The sequence below is a fragment of the Sapajus apella genome, unplaced genomic scaffold (genome assembly GCF_009761245.1).
Source record: "Sapajus apella isolate SASKATOON/1434 unplaced genomic scaffold, GSC_monkey_1.0 scaffold233, whole genome shotgun sequence".
Taxonomy (NCBI): domain Eukaryota; kingdom Metazoa; phylum Chordata; class Mammalia; order Primates; family Cebidae; genus Sapajus; species Sapajus apella.
The window spans coordinates 504,650-512,347 of record NW_022437173.1 but is presented as its reverse complement, the minus strand read 5'-3'; positions in this window follow the sequence as shown (position 1 = coordinate 512,347).

Here is a 7,698-nt window from a genome sequence, read left to right as displayed (position 1 = left end):
GGTCCCTTATGTGCAAACCTTTATGATCTTGAGGGAAAACCCCGATTTTTGCAAAGGCTGCAAGATAGATCCTGCCCTTTTAGCTATCCTCAGTCGTCCACTCCAGAACCCTCAACCAGGAAACTTCAAAGATTTCCTGGTCAACTCACCTCAACCTCCTCTTCCTGAGACCAAAGAGGAAGAACAGGCACCCCCAGCTCCTTCCTCCTTATGTCCTTCTCTTAGCCTTCACAGGTCAGCCCTAACCTACGCTGGTCCCTCAGGCCCCTGCTCTGGAACCTGCCCACTACCAACGGTGAGCAGACCCACAGGACCAGTCCCGGTTCGAGGCCCCTTTCTCTTGCAGAACTTGACCCAAGTTAAGGAAGGCCTGGGAAAATTCTCGGAGAACCCGGGAAAATTCACCGAGGGCTTCCGTAAATTAACCCGCACTTTTGAACTAACCTGGAAGGATGTCACCATCCTCCTAGGACAAACCCTCCCTCTGGAAGAAAGACAGACCATTTGGGAGGCGGCCCGTCAATGCGGGGATGAGCTACACTTGGCAGATGCCAACTACCCCGTGGGAGCTACGGCTGTTCCCCTGCAGGACCCCAACTGGGACTACAACACCCAGGCAGGAATCTGCGCCAGAAACCACATGCTCCTGTGCCTAATAGAGGGAATGAAAAGGAGTCAAGTCAAGCCTGTAAATTATAATAAGTTAGCAACCATCGACCAAGGGCCAGATGAGAACCCCGCAGCCTTTCTCGAAAGGCTCCAGGAAATTCTTATCAGACACACCAACCTAGACCCGGGATCCCCAGAAGGACAGCTCGTCCTCAAGGATCACTTCCTGACACAAGCTGCCCCCGACATTAGGAGAAAACTGCGAAGGCTGGCTCTGGGACCCAGTGCCCCCATGTCGGAAATCCTCAAATTAGCTTCCTCGGTGTTTTATAGCCGGGGCCAGGATGAGAGGGACAGGGCCAAGAAGAAGGAGACACAGAAGAGGCAGTCTCAGTTATTAGCCGCTTTCCAAGTCCACCAGCCCCCTCCAGGTTGCCCTAAGAATGCCCTCCCAGGGAAGTGCCACCAGTGTGGGGAGCTGGGCCACTGGAAGGCAAACTGCCCCTACGCGCCAAAGGGGGAAAAGCCCTACACGGTCTGTCCTCTCTGCCGTCGGCTTAGCTACTGAAAAGGGGACTGTCCTGAGAGCCAAAAGGGCCCCAAGCCGGACTCCAATCCAATGATGGCTTTGAGCTGAGGTACCCTCTGCTGTGGCCGGCTCCCAGATGTGACATCATCATCAAAGAGATGGAGACAAGGGCAACTTTGGACGTAGCAGGTAGGACAATACATTTTCTATTTGATTCGGGAGTCGCCTGCTCAGGCTGACCCCCTTCTCTGGGTAACTTTCCTCTGTCAGGTAATCAGGGTAAATGGCACCTCCTCTTCACAAGATTTACACCTTCTTTATTGTCAAAAGACCAGTTAATCTTCTCCCATGAGTTCCTGGTAATGTCTGAATGTCCCATACCTCTTTAGGGCAGGGATACACTCTCCAAACTAGGGGCATGCTTCATGTGGACCTGAACTTCCCTTAAAGGCCTTTTTTTTTTTTTTGGAAGAAACACCCATGACATTGGTGAATTAGCTTGATCCGAAATCACAAATAACCCTAAGATAAGGGCCTCTGATATGCTAGGAGGGGCAACAACTACAGTCTCAGTCAAAATCCAGCTAAGAAAACCTTCCCTTTCTTTCCTAAGAAACAATACTCACTACGGCCACAGGCTGTAGAAGGACTCCAGCTGAACGGATTCCTTAGGCGTGGCGTGTTAAGGTTCTGTAACTCTCCCTGCAATGCACCTATCCTGGCTGTCCACAAGGGCAATCGGGGGCACAGGCTTTTCCAAGGCTTAAGAATCATGAGCCGGGCGCGGTGGCTCACGCCTGTAATCCCAGCACTTTGGGAGGCCGAGGCGGGTGGATCACGAGGTCAAGAGATCGAGACCATCCTGGTCAACACGGTGAAACCCCGTCTCTACTACTAAAAATACAAAAAATCAGCTGGGCATGGTGGCGCATGCCTGTAATCCCAGCTACTCAGGAGGCTGAGGCAGGAGAATTGCCTGAACCCAGGAGGCGGAGGTTGCGGTGAGCCGAGATCGCGCCATTGCACTCCAGCCTGGGCAACAAGAGCGAAACTCTGTCTCAAAAAAAAAAAAAAAAAAGAATCATGAACAAAGCTGTCATATTCACTGGATGCCTATTCATCCAGTGGTGCCAAACCCCTATGCAATGCTGGGGAAAACACTCCACAGACACACACAGTTCACAGGACTAGATCTCGAAGATGTTTTCTTCTGCATACCTCTGGACCCGATTTTTTATTTGCCTTTGAATGAACAGGTGACAAAGAATTAAACTGCCAGCTAACTAACTGCCACCTCTGGGTCTTAGAGACAGTCTACATTTATTTGAACAAGCTTTAGCTAAAGACTTAACTGAGTTCTCTCTCGAGAAGGGCCCAATCTTACAATATGTGGATGATCTACTCATCTGCTTCCCCTCTAAAGAACTGGCACAACAACATGCAGTATGGACTTTCAACTTCTCAGCTAAAAAAGGATACAGAGCTTCCAAAAAGAAGGCCCAAATCATCCAACAACAGGTTTCCTATTTAGATCTTATTCTTACTCCAGAGGAACCCAGGCTCTCACCTGAGAGAATATAAACCATTCAACAAATACATCCCCCTGGCTCCCAAATGCAACTTAGAACTTTCTTGGGCCCAACAAAAGATGGTACACTTGGATTTTGGGATACGGAAAAATGATTAAGCCCACTTTAGGGTCTCTCAAAGGAGGGAATGAAGAAGAACTCTTATCGTGAGGACCCTCACAAGGTGAGGCATATAACCAACCTGGGGCTAGCCTACTGCAAGCCCCGGCCTGTTGGCAGCATGAAGCAGAAAGACCCCTCCAACCTTCCGTACCACAAAAATGAGGACTAACGATGGGCGTTTTAACGCAAAATCTGATCAGGCTCCAGGTGGATGACTTCTCTCAAAGGCATGATTCAGGGACCCAAAGATGACGTAATTGCCTTAAGGCAATTAGCTGCCACCGTTCTCTTAGTAGAAGGGCTTCCAAAATCAAGTGGGGTAATCACTGAGGTCTTCACCTCACATCAGATAGCTGCTGTGCTCAAACTAAAAGGCTCACATTGGCTGACTGGCAGATGGCTTTTAAAATACCAAGATCTTCCTCTCTGAGCTGTACACCTATCACAGGAGGCTGCTGCAGACCATGGCCAGGGACACAGAAAGGATGAGGGTGAAACTGCCCAACCAAACAGGAGGTCAGGTCAAGCAGCCGGGACAAGCACTCTCTCTGGGGAACTCCTCACAGCCCTTATGCCAACTTTACCCAACACCTTACCCACCCACAATACACACATGAGGAAAAGAAACGGACTATCAAACATGGATATACCTGAGAACCTGAGGGCGGGTATACGGGGCGGGGGATTCTCCACTTTCCTAGGCCCTGCAGTAAACACTCGTATGAGCACTCCATGATTCACGTGACTTCGGGAGACATCGCCTCCAGCACGTGTAAAAACGCCTTTTCTCTGGACAAGGGCCCTACGAGACTGTTTGTCGGGCTTTAATGCCCATCCATCCTGTACCTGTAATAGCCCTCGGGGCTCTAGGCTGCCCTGCTTAATTCAGCCAGTTCAGCATCGGGTAATGTACCCAGGGAAAGACTGACAGATGTATTTCACTCAGTTTCCAGCCTGTAGAGGCTATAAATACCTTCTGGTCTTTAGGGTACATTTACTGGGTGGGTTAAAGGCTTTCCTACAAAAACAGGAAAGGCCCAGGAAGTAGCCAAGGTACTTCTTAAAAAAAAAAAAGAAAAATCCCTCAGTGTTGGCTTAGTTTGTCTTTACAAAGTGACAATGGCCCATTTTTCATTTCACACACCATTTAATTAGTGGCAAAGGCCCAATAAATACAGCACTCCTTCTGAAGGCCACGATCCTCTGGGAAGGTAGAAAGGACCCTGAACAAAGTGTGCCAGGAAACTCCCTGATGATGGCTAAAACTCCTGCCCATGGCACTGCTCTGAATTAATTGCCCCTAAGTCATACTTATGCATGAGTCCTTTTGAAATTTCACTAACAGCCCATGCAGTGGCTCATGCCTGTAATCCCAGCACTTTGGGAGGCCAAGGTGGGCAGATCACCTGAGATCAGGCGTTCCAGACCAGCCTGACATGGTGATGCTCTGTCTCTACTAAAATACAAAAATTAGCTGGGTGTACTGGTGGGTGCCTGTAATCCCAGCTACTCAGGAGGCTGAGGCAGGAGGAGAATCTCTTGAACCCGGTAGGCAGAGGTTGCAGTGAGCAGAGATGACGCCATTGCACTCCAGCAAGACTCTGTCTCAAAAAAAAAAAAAAAAAAAAAAGGCCAGGCTCAGTGACTCACACCTGTAATCCCAGCACTTTGGGAGGCTGAAGTGTGCTGATCCTGAGGTCAGGAGTTTGAGACCAGCCTGGCCGATATGGTGAAACCCTGTCTCTACTAAAAACATAAAAAAATTTGCTGGGCATGGTGGGGCATGCCTGTAGTACCAGCTATTCAGGAGGCTGAGGCAGAAGAATCGCTTGAACCTGGGAGGCAGAGGCTGTGGTGAGCCGAGATTTCACCACTGCACTCCAGCTTGTACAAGAGCGAGATTCCATCTCAAAAAAGAAAAAGAAAGAAATTTTATTTGAAAGACCCTTCCTATGTGTAGACCCAATGTTAGATCCACATGTTACCCAATTAACCAAATATATAACATCACTGGCCCAATTTCAACAAGCCATCCAGGAGTTTGGGCAAAAGGTACTGCCTGAACCTGACCCTTTCAGTAAGCAACCCTTATACTAGCCAGGGTTACAAGTCCTCATCAAAACCTAGAGCAATGGTCACATGGGTCTCAACTAGCCTGGGTCCGTCCCTCATGGAAAGACCCATTTATTACTTTCTACCCCAACAGTTATTAAAGTTTCTGGAATCTCTAGTTGGATACATCACTCTCAAGTAAAACTGTGGGAAGGTGCTGAAGAATCAACAACAGAATCATCATCTGAGTAGTCTCATGAGCCAACCATTGGAGGGCTTCAGATTCCTCTTCAAGTGAAAAGATAAGTAAAGCCTTCTCTCCTTTTACCGGAAATAAGGTCATCTCAGTACTGGGAATTTTGGTTGCAGTGGTATTGGTTATTCCCCTCATTTTGACCCTAACTTGCATGCCGCCTAAAGTCCTGATAACAGCCGGTTTTATCACTAAACACTACATCTAACCATTTATTTTTCTCTCCTATTTTCAACACTTTTGTTTTGTTTTCATAAAGCTTAAGAGAAATTCCGCTATGACAGAGAAATACCTTTTCCTTTATTTTTACCTCCTTCCCATGCCCCTCCTCTCACAAGCCCAATGGAGTGAAAATTTGCTTGTCAATTTCTCCAAAATCATTGCTTCTGGAAACCATCTAACTAACTGTTGGATTTGTCATGACTTCATCACCAGATCCTCATCTTACCAATATATTTTGTTAAGAAATTTTTCTTTAAACCTAACATTTGGTTCAGGAATCCCTGAAGGCCAACATAAATCTGTTCCACTCCAGGTTTCACTTGCTAACTCAGCGTACCAAGTCCCCTGCCTGGATCTCACTCCACCTTTCAATCAAAGCTATAAAACTTCCGTGTATTTGTTCAACTGCTCTTCTCTAAACCAGACCTGTTGTCCGTGCCCTCGAGGACACTGTGACTGGAATGCCACCTTGGCGGAGGAATTCCCCACTCCCACCATCCAGCCCATGAGTTTTTCCTCAACAGGTTGCCACCCTAACTTGACTCACTGGTGCCCAGCTGACAATCACCCAGGGAATAATCCAGAGAAGTCACTCCAGAATCGGTGTACAGCTTGGGAAGGAAAAGAGCTAATAACATGGAGGGTTCTGTATTCGCTTCCCAAGGCACACACTGCCCACATATGGCCAAAAGGTACCGCTCTCCAGGGAGGGCCTCTATCCCCTACATGCAATCGAACAATTCAAACAGGGTGGAAATCGCATTTACACAGGTGGTTCAACACCAAAAGCCCCCGGTGGGCCTGTACCCCTCCTGGCTATGCATTTTTATGTGGACCAAAACAAAATAAACTGCCCTTTGAGGGAAAGTCCTAAGAGAACTTATTCAACGCCCCCTTCGGCAAACCTCTTTACTTGCATCAATAACATCCAACATGTGGGGGAATGTGCTGTGGGACTTTTGGGGCCACGGGGGATAGGGGTGACCGTTTATAACACCACCCAACCCACACAGAAAAGAGCTCTGGGTCTCATATTGGCAGGGATAGGAGCGACCGTAGGAATGATCGCCCCATGGGGAGGGTTCGCCTATCATGAAATCACCCTCTGAAATCTCTCCACGCAAATAGGGAACCTGGCTAAGAGCACCGGAGATGCCATCTCTAAACTCAAGGCCTCCCTAGATTCTCTGGCCAACGTGGTCATGGACAACAGATTGGCCTTAGATTACCTCTTAGCAGAGCAGGGTGGAGTCTGTGCAGTGATCAATAAATCCTGTTGCACTTATGTCAATAACAGTGGGGCAATAGAGGAGGATATAAAAAAGATCTATGACCACGCTACGTGGCTCCATGAGTTTGGAAAAGGAGGTGCTTCAGAAGGGTCCATTTGGAAGGCTGTGACGTCTGCCCTCCCCTCCCACACGTGGCTTGTCCCTTTACTGGGACCAGCTGCACTTATATTCTTCCTTCTCCTTTTTGGCCCTTGTCTCTATAATTTACTGATTAAATGTGTCTCTTCCAGGATACGGCAATTTCACACACAGCCCCTAAAAATGGAAAGCCATCATCCAATCGTCCTTGGAGGCCCCAGCACCTGCAAGTACATCTCCCACTTGGATGCCAGTGGGCAAAGATTCCGGGAAACTACAGAGGGGCTCCTTCCCTGACAGAGAGCAAGAGACGGAGACCCTGATGACTTCTTCGTCCCATGTCAGCAGGAAGTAGTTACAGAAGACCCACGACGTCCTTACACCCAAAGCCTTTCAGGGTCTCCATCTCTTGAGGGGAATTATTGTTAGGGTAGGCAGTTAGGTAGGCATGAGCAGGCAAGAGAGCCCCTGGGAAAGGACTCTTTAGAAACACAGCCCACTGATGGCCTCCTTGGAGATGCTGTCCGTGGACAGTCAGCAAAATGAGGAGAGTGAGCCAGGCGCAGTGGCTCATGCCTGTAATCCCAGCACTGTGGGAGGCCCAAGCGAGTGGATCACCTGGGGTTGGGCATTGGAGACCAGCCTGACCAACATGGAGAAACCCCATGTCTACTAAAAAGACAAAATTAGCCGGGCGTGGTGGTGCATGTCTGTAATCTCAGCTACTCAGGAGGCTGAGGCAGAAGAATTGCTTGAACCCAGGAGGCAGAGGCTGCGGTGGGCAGAGATCATGCCGTTGCCCTCCAGCCTGGGCAACAAGAGCAAAACTGCATCTCCAAAAACAATAACAACGACGACAACAACAACAACAAAAAACGGAGAGTGTCTGGAGTGGCTACACTGGCTACACCTGGCCTTGTGTGTGTTCCTCTGTTCCAGAAGGGAACTTATCAAACCCTAGCCAGATATTAC